This window comes from Rattus norvegicus, chromosome X, assembly GCF_021556685.1.
Source record: "Rattus norvegicus strain SHRSP/BbbUtx chromosome X, alternate assembly SHRSP_T2T, whole genome shotgun sequence".
In the NCBI taxonomy this organism is placed as follows: domain Eukaryota; kingdom Metazoa; phylum Chordata; class Mammalia; order Rodentia; family Muridae; genus Rattus; species Rattus norvegicus.
Window position 1 is genome coordinate 63,974,322 of NC_141554.1, and position 15,533 is coordinate 63,989,854.

Here is a 15,533-nt window from a genome sequence, read left to right on the forward strand (position 1 = left end):
GCCCCAACATATAAAAAATCACGTGCTCCACTATGTTCATCACAGCCTTATTTATAATATCCAGAAGCTGGAAAGAACCCAGATGCCCTTCAACAGAGGAATGGATACAGAAAATGTGGTACATCTACACAATGGAATTATACTCAGCTATCAAAAACAATGACTTTATGAAATTCGTAGGCAAATGTTCAGAACTGGAAAATGTCATCCTGAGTGAGGTAACCCAATCACAGAAAAACACACATGGTATGCACTCATTGTTAAGTGGCTATTAGCCCAAATGCTTGAATTACCCTAGATGCCTAGAACAAATGAAACTTAAGACGGATGATCAAAATGTGAATGCTTCACTTCTTCTTTAAAAGGGGAACAAGAATACCCTTAGCAGGGAAGAGAGAGGCAAAGATTAAAACAGACACAGAAGGAACACCCATTCAGAGTCTGCCCCACATGTGGCCAATGCATATACAGCCATCCAATTATACAAGATGGATGAAGCAATGAAGTGCAGGCCGACAGGAGCCGGATGTAGATCTCTCCTGAGAGACACAGCCAGAATTCAGCAAACACAGAGGCATATGCCAGCAGCAAACTAGTGAATTGAGAATAGGACCCCCGTTGAAGGAATGAGAGAAAGAACTGGAAGAGCTTGAAGGGGCTTGAGACCCCATATGAACAACAATGCCAAGCAACCAGAGCTTCCAGGGACGCAGCCACTACCTAAAGACTATACATGGACTGACCCTGGACTCCGACCTCATAGTTAGCAATAAATATCCTAGTAAGAGCACCAGTGGAAGGGGAAGCCCTGGGTCCTGCTAAGACTGAACCCCCAGTGAACTAGATTGTTGGGGGAGAGGACTACAAGGGGGGGAGTTTGGGAAGGGGAACACCCATAAAAAAGGGAGGGGGGAGGGGATATTTGCCACCGGGAAAGGGAATAACACTCGAAATGTATATATGAAATACTCGAGTTAATAAAAAAATAAAAATAAAAATAAAAGAACAATTATGGAAAAAAGAGAAATTAGTGAACATAACATTAATCAAAGTATTGATAATTTCTGCTGCCCTAATTTACATATTAAAATAAAATATATATCAGGTAAATAAGCAGGATTTTAAACTATTATGATCTACTAATTTATGAGAATGTATATTTTATTATATAATATTTAATTTTACACTGTTTAAGTGTTGCCAAAATTCAAAATGCTGTAAAAAAGGTAAAGTTAAGATTGCAACACTTTCTATGGCAATTGACTTTGGATTTATTTGATGAAAGACAAACAAATTAATAAATAAATTGTTATGGTGTCCATTTCATCAATTTAAAAAGATGAATATTGTTATATACTGAGAGTTACTGGATAGGATCACAGAGCATGGTACTTTGTACTTATTTTTACTGATGAGCAACACTTGTTGGTTTTTCTAATTAGCTAGAGAGTATTATGAAACAGCAAAACAACCAATTTTAGACTACAGAGAACACTTCTTACCAAGCTAAGACATATTCTAAAGCACTAAACATACCTTCTTAAAATAGATCTATTTGTTACCTATATAACAAGGAACCATTTGCTGCATTTCAGCAAAACACTAGACAATTCAAAGGTACAATTAAGTACTTCCTCTTCCATCAAAGACTATAATTGGCCATTATGTTGATTTCTCAGGAAGTTATCTTTTAAAGTGGTTTCTTAAAAAATCATTTCAGATTTCCAAGTGTTCTTATCTTTGTATTTCCAACAGAAATTGTGGTTGTGATTTTTATATGCCTTTTAAAGTAGGACTGGCTATCTTATGATGTAAATATAAATGATTTGACTAATTTTTTGTAAAGGTTTCCTAAAGGCAATCTGGTATGTGGAATATTTTGATGGTTCTATGAGTAATTCTTAATACAAATCATACACTGTAACAATTTGACTTAACTCAATATAACACTAAACTCTTTATGCCTGAATAAAATAAATGATAATATAATTAGTACCAATATTTGGGGAAATATAAAAATAATTCATGGTTTAACTGATCCATATTTATTGGGTTTCAATGCTTATAAATCATAATATTGTTCCTCTAATATTAATCTTTATCTGTCACCATTTCCAAAGAACAAGTTTATTCTTTTGCACATTGATTTAGGACATGGCTAGATCACTTATTTTTAAAAAGAAAATAGGATGGAGTGTACAGTAAGTTTTTAATACTGTATAAAGGGGGCTTCTCAAGTATCTGCTTAAAAATTAGAGACATTAAACATATACTATGAAACAAATAATTCCCCAGTTTTCAGAATACATTTGAGCTCAAAATAGGATGGTCATGGTGAAAATTTTAACTCCATTGAGATCTAGACATGAACTCTTCCAGATGAGCCACTGACTTGTGGCCAGAAATAGAATTGAATATATTGATTATGATAGTTAGTTTTAACTGTCAATATGACACAAAATAGAATCATCTGGGAGGACAGACTCAATGTTGAACTTATATAAGATAAGTTTGCTGGCACATCTGTGGAAAATTATCTCTTTTTATTGAGATTTGAATAGCATTTTTATTTATATTTTAAATGTTATCACATTTCCCTGGTTCCCCTACAGAAACATGCTTTCCCACAACCCCCCTACTTCTATGAGGTTGCTTCCTCACCCACCTACCCACCCTCACATCTCCTTGGAAAGACATTTACCTACATTGAGCCTTGACAAGACCAAGGGCCTCTCCTCCCATTGATGTCCTACAAGGCCATCCTCTGCTATATATGTGGATGGAACCATAGGTCTATTCCTGTGTTCTCTTGGGATGGTGGGTCCCTGGGACCTCTGGGGGGGTTCTGGTCGATTGATATTGTGTTCTTCTTATGGGGTTGTAAACTCCTTCAACTACTTCAGTCCTTTCTCTCACTCCTCTATTAGAGACGCTGTTCTCATTTCAATAGTTGGCTGTGAGCGTCTACCTCTGTTTTCCTAAGGCTCTGTCAGAGCCTCCCAACGGACAGCTATATCAGGCTCCTGTCAGCATCCTCTTCCTGACATCCACAATATTGTCTGGGTTTGCTGGCTGTTTGTGGGATGCATCTCCTTGTGGAGAAGTCTCTGGTTGCCCTTTCATTCTCTGCTCCAAACTTTGTCTCCATGTTTCCTTCTGTGAGTATTTTTGTTCCCCCTTCCAAGTAGCACTGAAGCATCCAGACTTTGGCCTTCCTTCTTCTTGAGCTTCATGTGGTCTGTGGATTGGATCATGGGTTTTCTGAGCTTTTGAGCTAATATCCACTCATCAGTGAGTGCATACCATGTGCATTCTTTCGTGATTGGGTTGCATCACTCAGGATATATATTTTCTATTTCCATTCATTTGCCTATAAATTTCATGAAGTCATTTTTTAGTAGCCAAGTGGTACTCCATTGTGTAGATGTACCACATTTTCTGAATCCATTCCTCTGTTGAAGGACATCTGGGTTCTTTCCAGCTTCTGGCTATTATAAATAAGGCTGCTATGAACATCGTGGAGCATATATCCTTGTTATATGTTGGATCATTTTCTGGGTATATGCCCAGGAGTGGTGTAACTTGGTTCTCAGGTAGTATGATGTTCAATTTTCTGAGAAACCTCCAGACTGATTTCCAGAATGGTAATACCAGGCTACATTCCTACCAAAAATGGAGGAGTGTTTCCTTTTCTCCACATCCTCACCAGTACCTGCTGTCAGCTGAGTTTCTGATCTTAGTCATTCTGACTGGTGTGAGGTGGAATCCCAGAGTTGTTTTGATTTGAATTTCCCTAATGACTATGGATGTTGAACATTCCTTTTTTGCTTTTTTTCTTTTTGAACATTTCTTTAGGTGCTTCTCAGCCATTCAATATTCCTCAGTTGAGAATTTTTTGCTTAACTCTGTATCCCATTTTTTAAAGGGTTATTTGTTCTCTGGAGTCTAACTTCTTGAGTTCTTTGTATACATTGGAAATTAGTCCTCTATCAGATGTACGTTTGGTAAAGATGTTTTCTGAATCTGTTGGTTGTGTTTTTGTCCTATTGACAGTCCTTTGCTGTAAAGAATCTTTGCAATTTTCTGAGGTCCCATTTGTTGATTCTTGATCTTAGAACATACGCCATTGATGTTCTGTTCAGAAAAAATTTCCCTGTGCCCATGCGTTAAAGGGTCTTGCCTACTCTATCTTCCATTAGTTTCAGTGTTTCTGGTTTTATGTGGAGATACAAGATCCACTTGGACTTGATCTTTGTACAAGGCATTAAGAATGGATAAATTTGCATTCTTCTACATGTTGAACTCCAGTTGAACCAATACCATTTGTTGAAAATGTTCTCTCTTTTTCCACTGGATGGTTTTAGCTCCTTTGTCAAAGATCAAGTGACCATAGGTGTGTGGGTTCATTTCTGGGTCTTTAACTCTATTCCATTCAACTACCTGCATGTCTCTGTACCAATACCATACAGTTTTTATCATGATTGCTCTGTAATACAGCTTGAGATCAGGAATAGTGATTCCCCCAATAATTTCTTTTATTGTTGAGAATAGTTTTGACTATCCAAGTTTTTTTATTTCTCCAAATGGGTTTGCAAATTGCTCTCTGTAACTCTGTGAGGAATTGACTTAGGATTTTGATGGGGATTCCATTGAATCTTTAGATTCCTTTTGGCATGATGGACATTTTTACTATATTAATCCTGCCAATCCATGAGCATGGGAGATCTTTCTATCTTCTGATATCATCTTCAATTTCTTTCTTTCGAGACTTGGTGTTCTTATCATATAGATCTTTCACTTGCTTGATTAGAGTCACCCTAAGTTATTTTATATTATTTGTGACTATTGTGAATGGTTTCTTTCCCCTAATTTCTTCCTCAGCCTGTTTATTCTTGGAATAAATGAAGACTACTGATTTGTTTGAGTTAATTTTATAAGCATCCTCTTTGTGGTATCTTATCTTAATAAATTAATTGTTATGAAAAGATGTAATCTAAATGTGCACAGCACTGTTTGATGAACTGTACCCTCTTGAACTGTAAAAAAGCAAAGAAACCTAGTGAGTAAACAATCAAATAGGGTTTCATGCATTTATTTTTCTCTGTGTTGTTTGTGTGAACATGATGATTTAAGTTCCTATCTTGACATTCTTGAAATGATAGACCATAACCTGGAGTTATAAGCAAAAGAAACCCTTTCTTCCCCAAAGTGCTTTTTGCTAGGGTATTTTCTCCCAGCCACAGAAATGAAACCACAATAGAAATTTGTACCAGAATTGACGTTGTTATTGTGATAGATCATTATGACATTGTGATAGATATTACTCTTGGGGAAAAATATAGAATGCTTTAGAACTTTGGGCTTGAAAAAGCATTGAGTACACTGTTAGTGACTTATTCTTTTAGGATGTTAGAAAATAAAGGTGTGGAGAATAAAATGGAAAGTAGAGACCCAGATCATGGCTCAGAGAGAAAATAAAGGACTGTTTTATGTATTGTTTTGTTGCTATGAGACACCAAGGCAACTCTTATAAAATAAATCATTTAATTGAAGCCTTCCTTAAATTTTAAGAGAATATGTGGTCATCATAGCAAAAAAGAGACATGCATATTGTTAGAACAGTATCTAAGAACTTTATATTCTGATTGTAATTGAAAGAAAAGCAGGAGAGAGAGAGAGAGAGAGAGAGAGACAGAGAGAGAGAGAGACAGAGACAGAGACAGAGACAGAGACAGACAGAAAGATGGTGGGTGGAACAGAGAGACCAAAGTAGAAGAGTCAGAGACAAAGTCAAAGACTGGACCTGGAATAGGTTTTTGGAATCTCAAAGTCCACCCTTAGTAACACATGTTCAAAAAAGGACACACCTAATCTTTCCCACAGAGTTCCAATAATTTAGGACCAAGTATTCAAACATGTCAGCCTATGGGGGCCATTCTTGTTCAAATCACCATAGAGTTTGGCTCTGAATCTTTTTGCTCATTAGTGTGAGCCTGAAGAATTAGCTATTATTATTCAAAGATATCAGCACTAATGAATTGAAACACTGTGTGCATCATGGGATGAGTAGTGGGATAACATCTGAAATATAGATATATAAAACAATAAAAAAGAAAGAGAGCATACCCTCACAATTAGTATATAGAAGCTGTGATTAAGGGGTCCTAAGATATATATTGATCCTCCACAGAAATTGTGGATCTAAGAGTCATCCATATGGTACTCTTTTTGAAGATGTTAAAAATATAAGATTGTCTGAGCAGTGGGGGACAACTTAAGCTTTGAACTTTGTGACACACTTAGATTTCCTATTGATAAGCCCCAGGTTCATTTGTGAAGCCGAAGCCTCAGTTGTAATGGAGACTATAGAACATTATAGAAGTCAAGACTATGATGCATGCATCAAAGAGGGCTACAGGCATAGAATGGAACTGGATGACAGTGTGAGAGGTGGAGTCCTGAAGCCCTTTGTATTCCAGAAAATGACATTTTAAGAATCCCAGATTTCAGACACTAATTAGATTTGGATTTACACTGCTGTACTTGGGGTTTGCTTTGATGTGATTGTTTTTTATACCCTAGTTCTTCTCTTTTGAAATAAGAATGCTGAAGTATGTGACTTGGATTTTATTTTAAGGAACTCATTTTTAAAGAGACTTTTAACTACCTAAGTGTTGGAAATTTTAATTTGGAGAAATGGACAGAAGGTTGTGGGCCTCTGTACTGAGGGCTTTCCATGGAGATCTCTGGCCCAGCCAGGTGCGATGGTTCAGGCGGTGGGGAGAGACCTGGTGCAGGGTCGGGGAATTGCTTCCTTGGCCTCTGCAGCTGCAGCTGCTCCACCTCCATCTCAGCATCTGCTGCTTCCTTTGCTCCAAGATGTCTAGCCAGCTCACTGACTAGTCAGCAAGGGGTGCAGGGATGATTCTAGCAGCACTTTCGGGAGAGCAGATCTCTTACTCAAGCAGCAATGTTACAGCTCTTATGACAGAAGCCCTCAGACGACAGGGTAATTCTCACACACACTTTATTCCTTCTGGATAGGATCCAAATATACAGTTTGGGGTGGGTCAGGGTCTGACAGTGGGTACTTTCTGTTGGCTTGGTCTGAGAGCTTGAGGGTACTTTATCTACATGTGGGAGGGCTTGGCGTTCGGTTCCTATGTGACTGATGGCCACAAACCTCTCTACAAGTGGCTGGGGGGTGCTGTAGCTACCTGACAGGGGCCTGGAGCCCAGGAACAGGCAAAATGCCTACTGTTTCTTCAGGGTCATGGGTTTTCAAGCCTTAGCTCAACTGGGAACCAGGATACCTTTCACAGCCCACCACCCCACTGAATACTATGGTTTTTAAAAGATATATTTATGTGTTAAGTTGTCACTAATTGTCAATTTTATATAACCAAAAAACACCTGGGAAGGAAGTCTTAATGAGGGTTTTCTATACATTGTGTAGGACTGTAAGCATGGTTGTAGGAAATTGTTATAATTGAGTTCATTGTGATAGAAACACCCACCCTGCATGTGAACAGGATTATCTCATGGAATGGACTCTTTAGGAACTGTAAAAAAGAAAAGAAAATTAGCTAAGTAAACAAGCATGTAAGCAACCAAGAAGAATACATGCCCTAGTCTCAGCTTTTAGCTGTGGATAAGTTTTAAACTCTTACCTTGACTTCCCTGGGGTGATGTACCTAGACGTTTAAACCAAATAAACCATTTCTTCCTTAATTCATTACTGTCAAATAATTTTTTATCACAGAAACACAAATGAAATTACAACACTAATATGTTATGAGAAAGGGAATTAATGCAGGCCTATATTCACTAGATGTTTGGAAAACATGGCTATAACAAAATTAAAGCCAGGTTCACCCACAAAACTAGTTTAAGGCGAGTCTTGTCAACTTAATGAGACCTGTTTGAAATTAAAAGGTAAAATAAGGACTGGAATATTATACTAAATTGGCAGAGAACTTAGCTAGTATGAATGAAGTCCTGGGTTTAATTTTCAGTACTAATAAAACAATGAAATTGGGGGATTTCTATTATATAGCAGTATAGCATGTTATACATAGTTTAAAATTTTTCTTTACTTGTCTTATTTCTTATACAATTTTGTCAAAGTAAGATAGCAATATCTGCATATATAATATAGCATACTAAACCAACTATGAAGAAAAATCAAAGCAGATTTTCCCTAACAAATAGACAATAATGAAAATGATTCTAAATGTTTTCATTAAGTACTAAACTTTATAATGTATTCCTATTTTGCACTTATTATTTTAGGTAGAATCTCATTAATGAAACTTAGTGTACCTACGAGCTCATGATTCCCTGTTTAGTCTTCCAAATACTGGCATAAAAAAAGGAACAACCATAACCAGCTTTTGTTTATGACACATAAGTACTTTGCTTTTTATAGACTTCATATGTTTCTCAATTCATATATCAAAATCATATTTTAATCAAATATGAGTAATTAGCTTTTGTGTTACTTAAAATGTCATCTTTTCCATTTAGTGAGTGCATTCTAATCTAATTTGGCTACTCTGCTCTCAACATGTATTTCACAAGCATTTTTAGACCTTACATGTAATTAATTCATATGATATGTTTCCTTCTATATGTGACACCATTCATAAGAGTCAACACATACACTCAACATCAATGTTCAAGAGATGAATGGACTTTAAAACCATGCATGTTACCAATGTATTATTGTTCCTTTATCCAAATGACTCAAACACTCTTATCTCCAGTGTATTAGTTAGGTGTTCTTTGTGATAGTAAAAGAAATTAAGATAGGGTCTCATTTGGGTCATTCTGGTCTCAAACTCCTAATCTTTCCATCTGCATGCCCCAAGTTATAGGATTATAAGCATGTGGCAGTAGACCCAGAACACCAGTTCAGTTTCTCATTTCTGCTATAAATTTCCCACAAAAAAGTAAAAATACTTTTAATAAAATAAAAAAAACAAAAAATACTATGATGACCTATTTCAAAAAAAATTAAAAGCTTTGCCATTTATATTTGTGAACTATGTAAGTGCAATTCAGAAAACTTCAATGGCTGTTGCCAGGAGAGAATTGGTGTCATCTTAGACATACTTCCTTTTAGAGATATATGGGAAATTACTTCCCTTGGTTTTTAAGCTCTTGAGGGCCACCTGAATTCCTTAACTAAATTATTTCCTTCCTTTATGAAGCTATAAGCATTTGTACAGGTCTACTTTGTGCTATGATCTAACCCATTCTCCTTATTCTGTCTCCATCCTTTCCTTAGAAGAAATATGATAACTAAACTAAAACCACACAAATAATCCAAGGTCTTCTCTCCATGAGACAGTTAGTTGATAAGCAATCTTAATTGCATTTTCAACTTTATCTCCCTTCTATACTAAAACCTGCATTTAAATAACTCCTTGGAATTAAGTTATGAACAATTTTGTGGATTCATTATTATGCATACCTCAGATGTAATTTGCAAGTTAATAGCACTATTAGTGACATTAGTACAAGGAATTATTATTATGCTATTGCATATGAATAAACTGCCTCATCCCTATATGTATACATGTGTATATGATAAATACTTCTTCATATACACACATATGTAGATAGATAAAATAGATAGATGATAGATAAATAGATATGTAGATATCTATTTAATATATAGATTTATAGATATGAGATAGATAGATATCACAGTGTCACACAGCAGACTACCAATATGAATATATTTTATTCAGGATATGAAAGATATTCAAGCTTAATATATTTTTGGGGGGTAAACAATAAGCATACTTTAATGACCTAAATATGTATCCAAATAAAAGTAACATATTGTCAGTTCTATAAGCAGAGGCAAGAATGAGAGTGATATATTTCATAGATTTAGTAACAGTACCGAATAGAGGGTAATAACTTCTTCAGTCTGAGAAATTTTGAGTTTGAAATTCCCCTAGTTTATCTACAAGGTGATGCCTGCCTACTCATAGCATACTATCTTGAGATAAAGACAAGCTTAATATATTTTAATCAATTCCATAAACTTTAATTTCACATCAGTAAAGTTACAGGTAAGAGTAAAATCTATATTAATATTTGTGAACATTTAATTAAATATTAGCCACAAAACATTATTATATTTAATGAATTTTGTAAATATTGAGTGTTGATGACTATGACTGAATATCATTCCTTGTAGTTAAACTAAAATATTTGTGCTTCTATTACATAATCAAAATTTTAATATGTTTACTTCTGATGGGTTTTGTTTTGGAATTATGCTGCACAATATTTTTGGAAGAAAATATTCAAACTATGCATCAAACTATATTGAATCTAAAGTTATTAGGATCACTGTGAAGTAAAATTATATAATCTTTTAATACTATCTGTTATTTTCCAACTACAATTTTCTCTAGTAAATCTCAAATTAGAAATCTAATATTATGTTGATAAGATGAAAACACAGTTTATTGATTTGAAAACAAACACACATTTGTAAGTTTTATATATTTTTTCATAATAACTATGTATTCTTTAACAAAAATTTCTAATTCAATTTCAAATTTATTTATAATTATATCTTCAACACCACTAAGTTTAATAACTACTATCTTTTGAAACAATTTCAAACATTTGTGTTCATAATCTGTTTGAGATACAAAGATTACATTTAAGACACTTCAAAACTCACAGAAAAATTTTCACAGCACACACCGGGAGATAATTTCATGCCCAGGAGGTCCATTACAACCAAGCTCACTGGTGAAACATTCCCCTACACTGCCACAAAACTTAGATCCACAAAGGGCCCAGGCCACATGGGAACTATATTCTATGCTGGAAAAACATCTTCCTTCTGAGACCTCAATTCTGCCTGGGGCAGATCCAGCAAGTGAACCTCCACTCCCACACCCACACACAGCTTGATTCTCAGGAAGTCCATCAAAATTAGGCTCTAAGGCCCACACATCAGGTACAACAAACCCACACTCAAAGACAGCCCGAATCTAGGAAATCCATTATGAACAGGCTCACGGGCCTGAAAGGGTCCAGTGAGAGATAGCAAGGCCAGTTAACACCAGAGAAAACTATATGGCAAGAAGCAAGCTCAAGAACATAAGCAACAGAAAACAATGGTTATTGGCAAAATCCCAAACCAATTCTCCCATCATACCAAACCTTGGATACCCTAACACATTTATAAAGCAAAATTCTGATCTAAAAATTCCATATCATGAAGATGGCAGAGGACCTTAAGGAAGATACAAATGACTCCATTTAAGGTGTGCAGGAGAAAAAGAAGGAGGAGGAGGAGGAGGAGGAGGAGGAGGAGGAGGAGGAGGAGGAGAAGGAGGAGGAGGGGGGGGCAGGAGAACACAGGTAAACAAGTAGAAGCCTTTAAAGAGGAAACACAAAAATCTCTTAAAGAGTTACAGGAAAACACAACCAAACAGGTGAAGGAATTGAACAAAACCATCACAAGTCTAAAAATAGAAATAGAAACAATGAAGAAATAACAAAAGAAGGCAACCATAGATATAGAAAACCTAGAAAGGAGATCAGAATTCATGGATGCAAGCATCACCAACAAAATACAAGAGATTGAAGAGAGAATCACAGGTGCAGAATATACCATAGATACATAGAAAACATTGATACAACAGTTAATGAAAATGCAAAATACAAAAAAAAATCCATGAAATCCCTATCACAATGAAAGATCAAACCTAAGGATAATAGGTATAGAAGAGAGCAAAGATTCCTAACTTAAAGGGCCACTAAATATCTTCAACAAGATCATAGAGGAAAACTCCCCTAACCTAAAAAAGAGATAGGAATAAATGTACAAGAAAGAAACCTACAGAATACCAAATTGATTGGATTGGAAAAGAAAATACTCCTGTCATGTAATAATCATAAAACTAAATACAAAGAATAAAGAAAGAATATTAAAAGCAGTAAGGGAAAAATGGCAAGTAACATATAAAGGCAGACTTATCAGAATTACACCAGACTTCTCAACAGAGACTAAGAAAGCTAAAAGATCCTGGGCAGATATCTTACAGACCCTAAGAGAACACAAATGCCAGCCCAGGATACTATGTCCAGCAAAACTCTCAATCACCATAGCTGGAAAAATGACGATATTTTAGATCAAAACCAAATTTAAACAGTATCTTTCCACTGAAACAGCTCTACAGAGAATAATGAATGGAAACTCAAACACAAGGAGGGAAACTACACCCTAGTAAAAGCAAGAAAGTAATCCTATTTCAACAAACCTAAAATAATTGAACCACACAAACAGAATTCCACCTAGAACAACAAAATAACAGGAAGCAATATTCATTGGCCTTTAATATATCTCAGCATTAATGGATTCAATTCCCTAATAAAAAGACATAGGCTAACAGACTGGATATGCAAACAGGACACAGAATTTTGTTGCATATGAGAAATATAACTCAGTGACAAAGTCAGAAACTACCTCAAAGGACAAGGCTAGAAAAAAATTTTAAAGCAAATGGCCCCAATTGAAAGGTGGAATAACCATTCTAATAACCAATAAAATAGACCTTTGAACAAAAGTTATCAAAAGAGATGGGAAAGGAGGCATAACCACCAAGGAAAAATCCAAAAAGATGATCTCTCAATGCTGAAAAACTATGCCACAAATGCTAGAGTAGCAACATTTGTAAAAGAAATGTTAGTAAGGCTCAAAAGAGACATTGAAACTCACACAATAATAGTGGGAGACTTCAGCGTCCTACTCTTACCCATGGACAGATCATGAAAAGAGAAAATGAACAGAGACACAATGAAAATAATAGAAGTTATGAACCAAATGGTTTTAACAGATATCTACAAAACATCTCACCCTAAAACAGGACAATATACTCAGCAACTCATGGTACCTATTCCAAAACTGACCTATAATTAGACACAAAACAATCCTCAACAGATAAAAAAGATTGAAATAATCCCATGCATCCTATCAGAAAACCAGGGAATAAGGTTACTATTCAGTAATAACAAAAACAAGAGAAAGCCCACTTTCTAATAGAACCTGAACATCTATCTACTCAATGATAACTTGGACAGTGAAGACATAAAGAAAATGAAGACTTTCTAGAATTTAATAAAAAGGAAGGCACAGCATACCCAAATTCATTGGAAACAATGAAAGCACTGCTAAGAGGAAAATTCATACCACCGAGTGCTTTTTTTTTTTTTTTTTTTTTTTTAGATTTTAATCTGTTCCTTTACTGATGATTAAAGTCAGATTCAAGTTCTAGTCAGAGTAGTCATGCTGATGATTATTTCATACCTTAAATTTTTTTTTATTAACTTGAGTATTTCTTATATACATTTCGAGTGTTATTCCCTTTCCCGGTTTCCGGGCAAACATCCCCCTCCCCCCTCCCCTTCCTTATGGGTGTTCCCCTCCCAACCCTCCCACCATTGCCGCCCTCCCCCCATAGACTAGTTCACTGGGGGTTCAGTCTTAGCAGGACCCAGGGCTTCCCCTTCTACTGGTGCTCTTACTAGGATATTCATTGCTACCTATGGGGTCAGAGTCCAGGGTCAGTCCATGTATAGTCTTTAGGTAGTGGCTTAGTCCCTGGAAGCTCTGGTTGCTTGGCATTGTTGTACTTTTGGGGTCTCGAGCCCCTTCAAGCTCTTCCAGTTCTTTCTCTGATTCCTTCAATAGGGGACCTATTCTCAGTTCAGTGGTTTGCTGCTGGCATTCGCCTCTGTATTTGCTGTATTCTGGCTGTGTCTCTCAGGAGCGATCTACATCCGGCTCCTGTCGGTCTGCACTTCTTTGCTTCATCCATCTAGTCCAATTGGGTGGCTGTATATGTATGGGCCAAATGTGGGACAGGCTCTGAATGGGTGTTCCTTCAGTCTCTGTTTTAATCTTTGCCTCTCCCTTCCCTGCCAAGGGTATTCTTTTTCCTCATTTAAAGAAGGAGTGAAGCATTCACATTTTGATCATCCGTCTTGAGTTTCGTTTGTTCTAGGGATCTAGGGTAATTCAAGCATTTGGGCTAATAGCCACTTATCAATGAGTGCATACCATGTATGTCTTTCTGTGATTGGGTTAGTTCACTCAGGATGATATTTTCCAGTTCCAACCATTTGCCTACGAATTTCATAAACTCGTTGTTTTTGATAGCTGAGTAGTATTCCATTGTGTAGATGTACCACATTTTCTGTATCCATTCCTCTGTTGAAGGGCATCTGGGTTCTTTCCATTTTCTGGCTATTATAAATAAGGCTGCGATGAACATAGTGGAGCACGTGTCTCTTTTATATGTTGAGGCATCTTTTCCACCGAGTGCTTTTTAAAAGAAATTGGAGAGATCCTTCATTAACAACTAAACAACATACCTACAAGCTCTAAAACAAAAGAAGAAAACTCAGGCAAAAGGAGTATACAGCAGGAAATAAACAATCTCGGGATTGAAATCAGTCAAGTAGAAACAAGGGGAACTATACAAAGAATCAACAAAACTAAAGCTGGCTCATTGAGAAAATCAACAAGATAGATAAACCCTTAGCCAAACTAAGTAAAAGGTCCAGAGACAGTATACAAATTAACAACATCAGAAATGAAAAGGGAGTCACAACAACAGAAACTGAGGAAATTAAAAAATCAACAAATTCTAGTACAAAAACCTATATTCAACAAAACTGGAAAAGCTAGATTAAATGGATGATTTTCTAGAAAGATTCCAGCTATCAAACTAAATTAGGACCAGATAAACTATATAAACAGTCCAACAACCCCTAAGGAAATAGAGACATTCATTAAAAGGTTCCCAACCTTAAAAGGACAAGGGCCAGATAACTTTAGTGCAGAATTCTATCAGAACTTCAAAGAAGACCTAATACCCATATTTTTCAAACTATTCTACAAAATAGAAACAGAAGAAACACAATCAAATTCATTCTGTGAAGCCACAGTTATACTGATTGACAACTCTACAACCCAAATCCCAACAAAGAAATAGAACTTCAGAACAGTTTTGCTTATGAATATCAGTGCAAAAGGACCCAATAAAATTCTCACAATCTGAAGGCAAGAACACATCAAGACCACCATCTACCACTTTAGAGTAGGGTTCATCCCAGAGATGTAGGGATGATTCAAAATAAGGAAATCCTTCGATGTAATCCACTATGTAAACAAACTCAAAGGGAAATCAACCACATTATTATCTAATTAGATGCTGAAAAACCCATTGACAAAATACAACACCCCTTTATGTTGAAAGTCTTTGAAAGATCAAGAATTCCAGGCACATACCTAAATATAATAGAAACAATATACAGCGAATCAACGGTCAATATCAAAATAAATGGACAGGAACTTGAAGCACTCCTACCAAAATCATGGATAAGACAAGAATGCCAACTTTCTCACTCTTTCAATACAATACTAAAAGTTCTACCTAGATCAAATAAACAAGAAAAGAAGGTCAAACGATACAAATTGGAAAGAGAGAAAT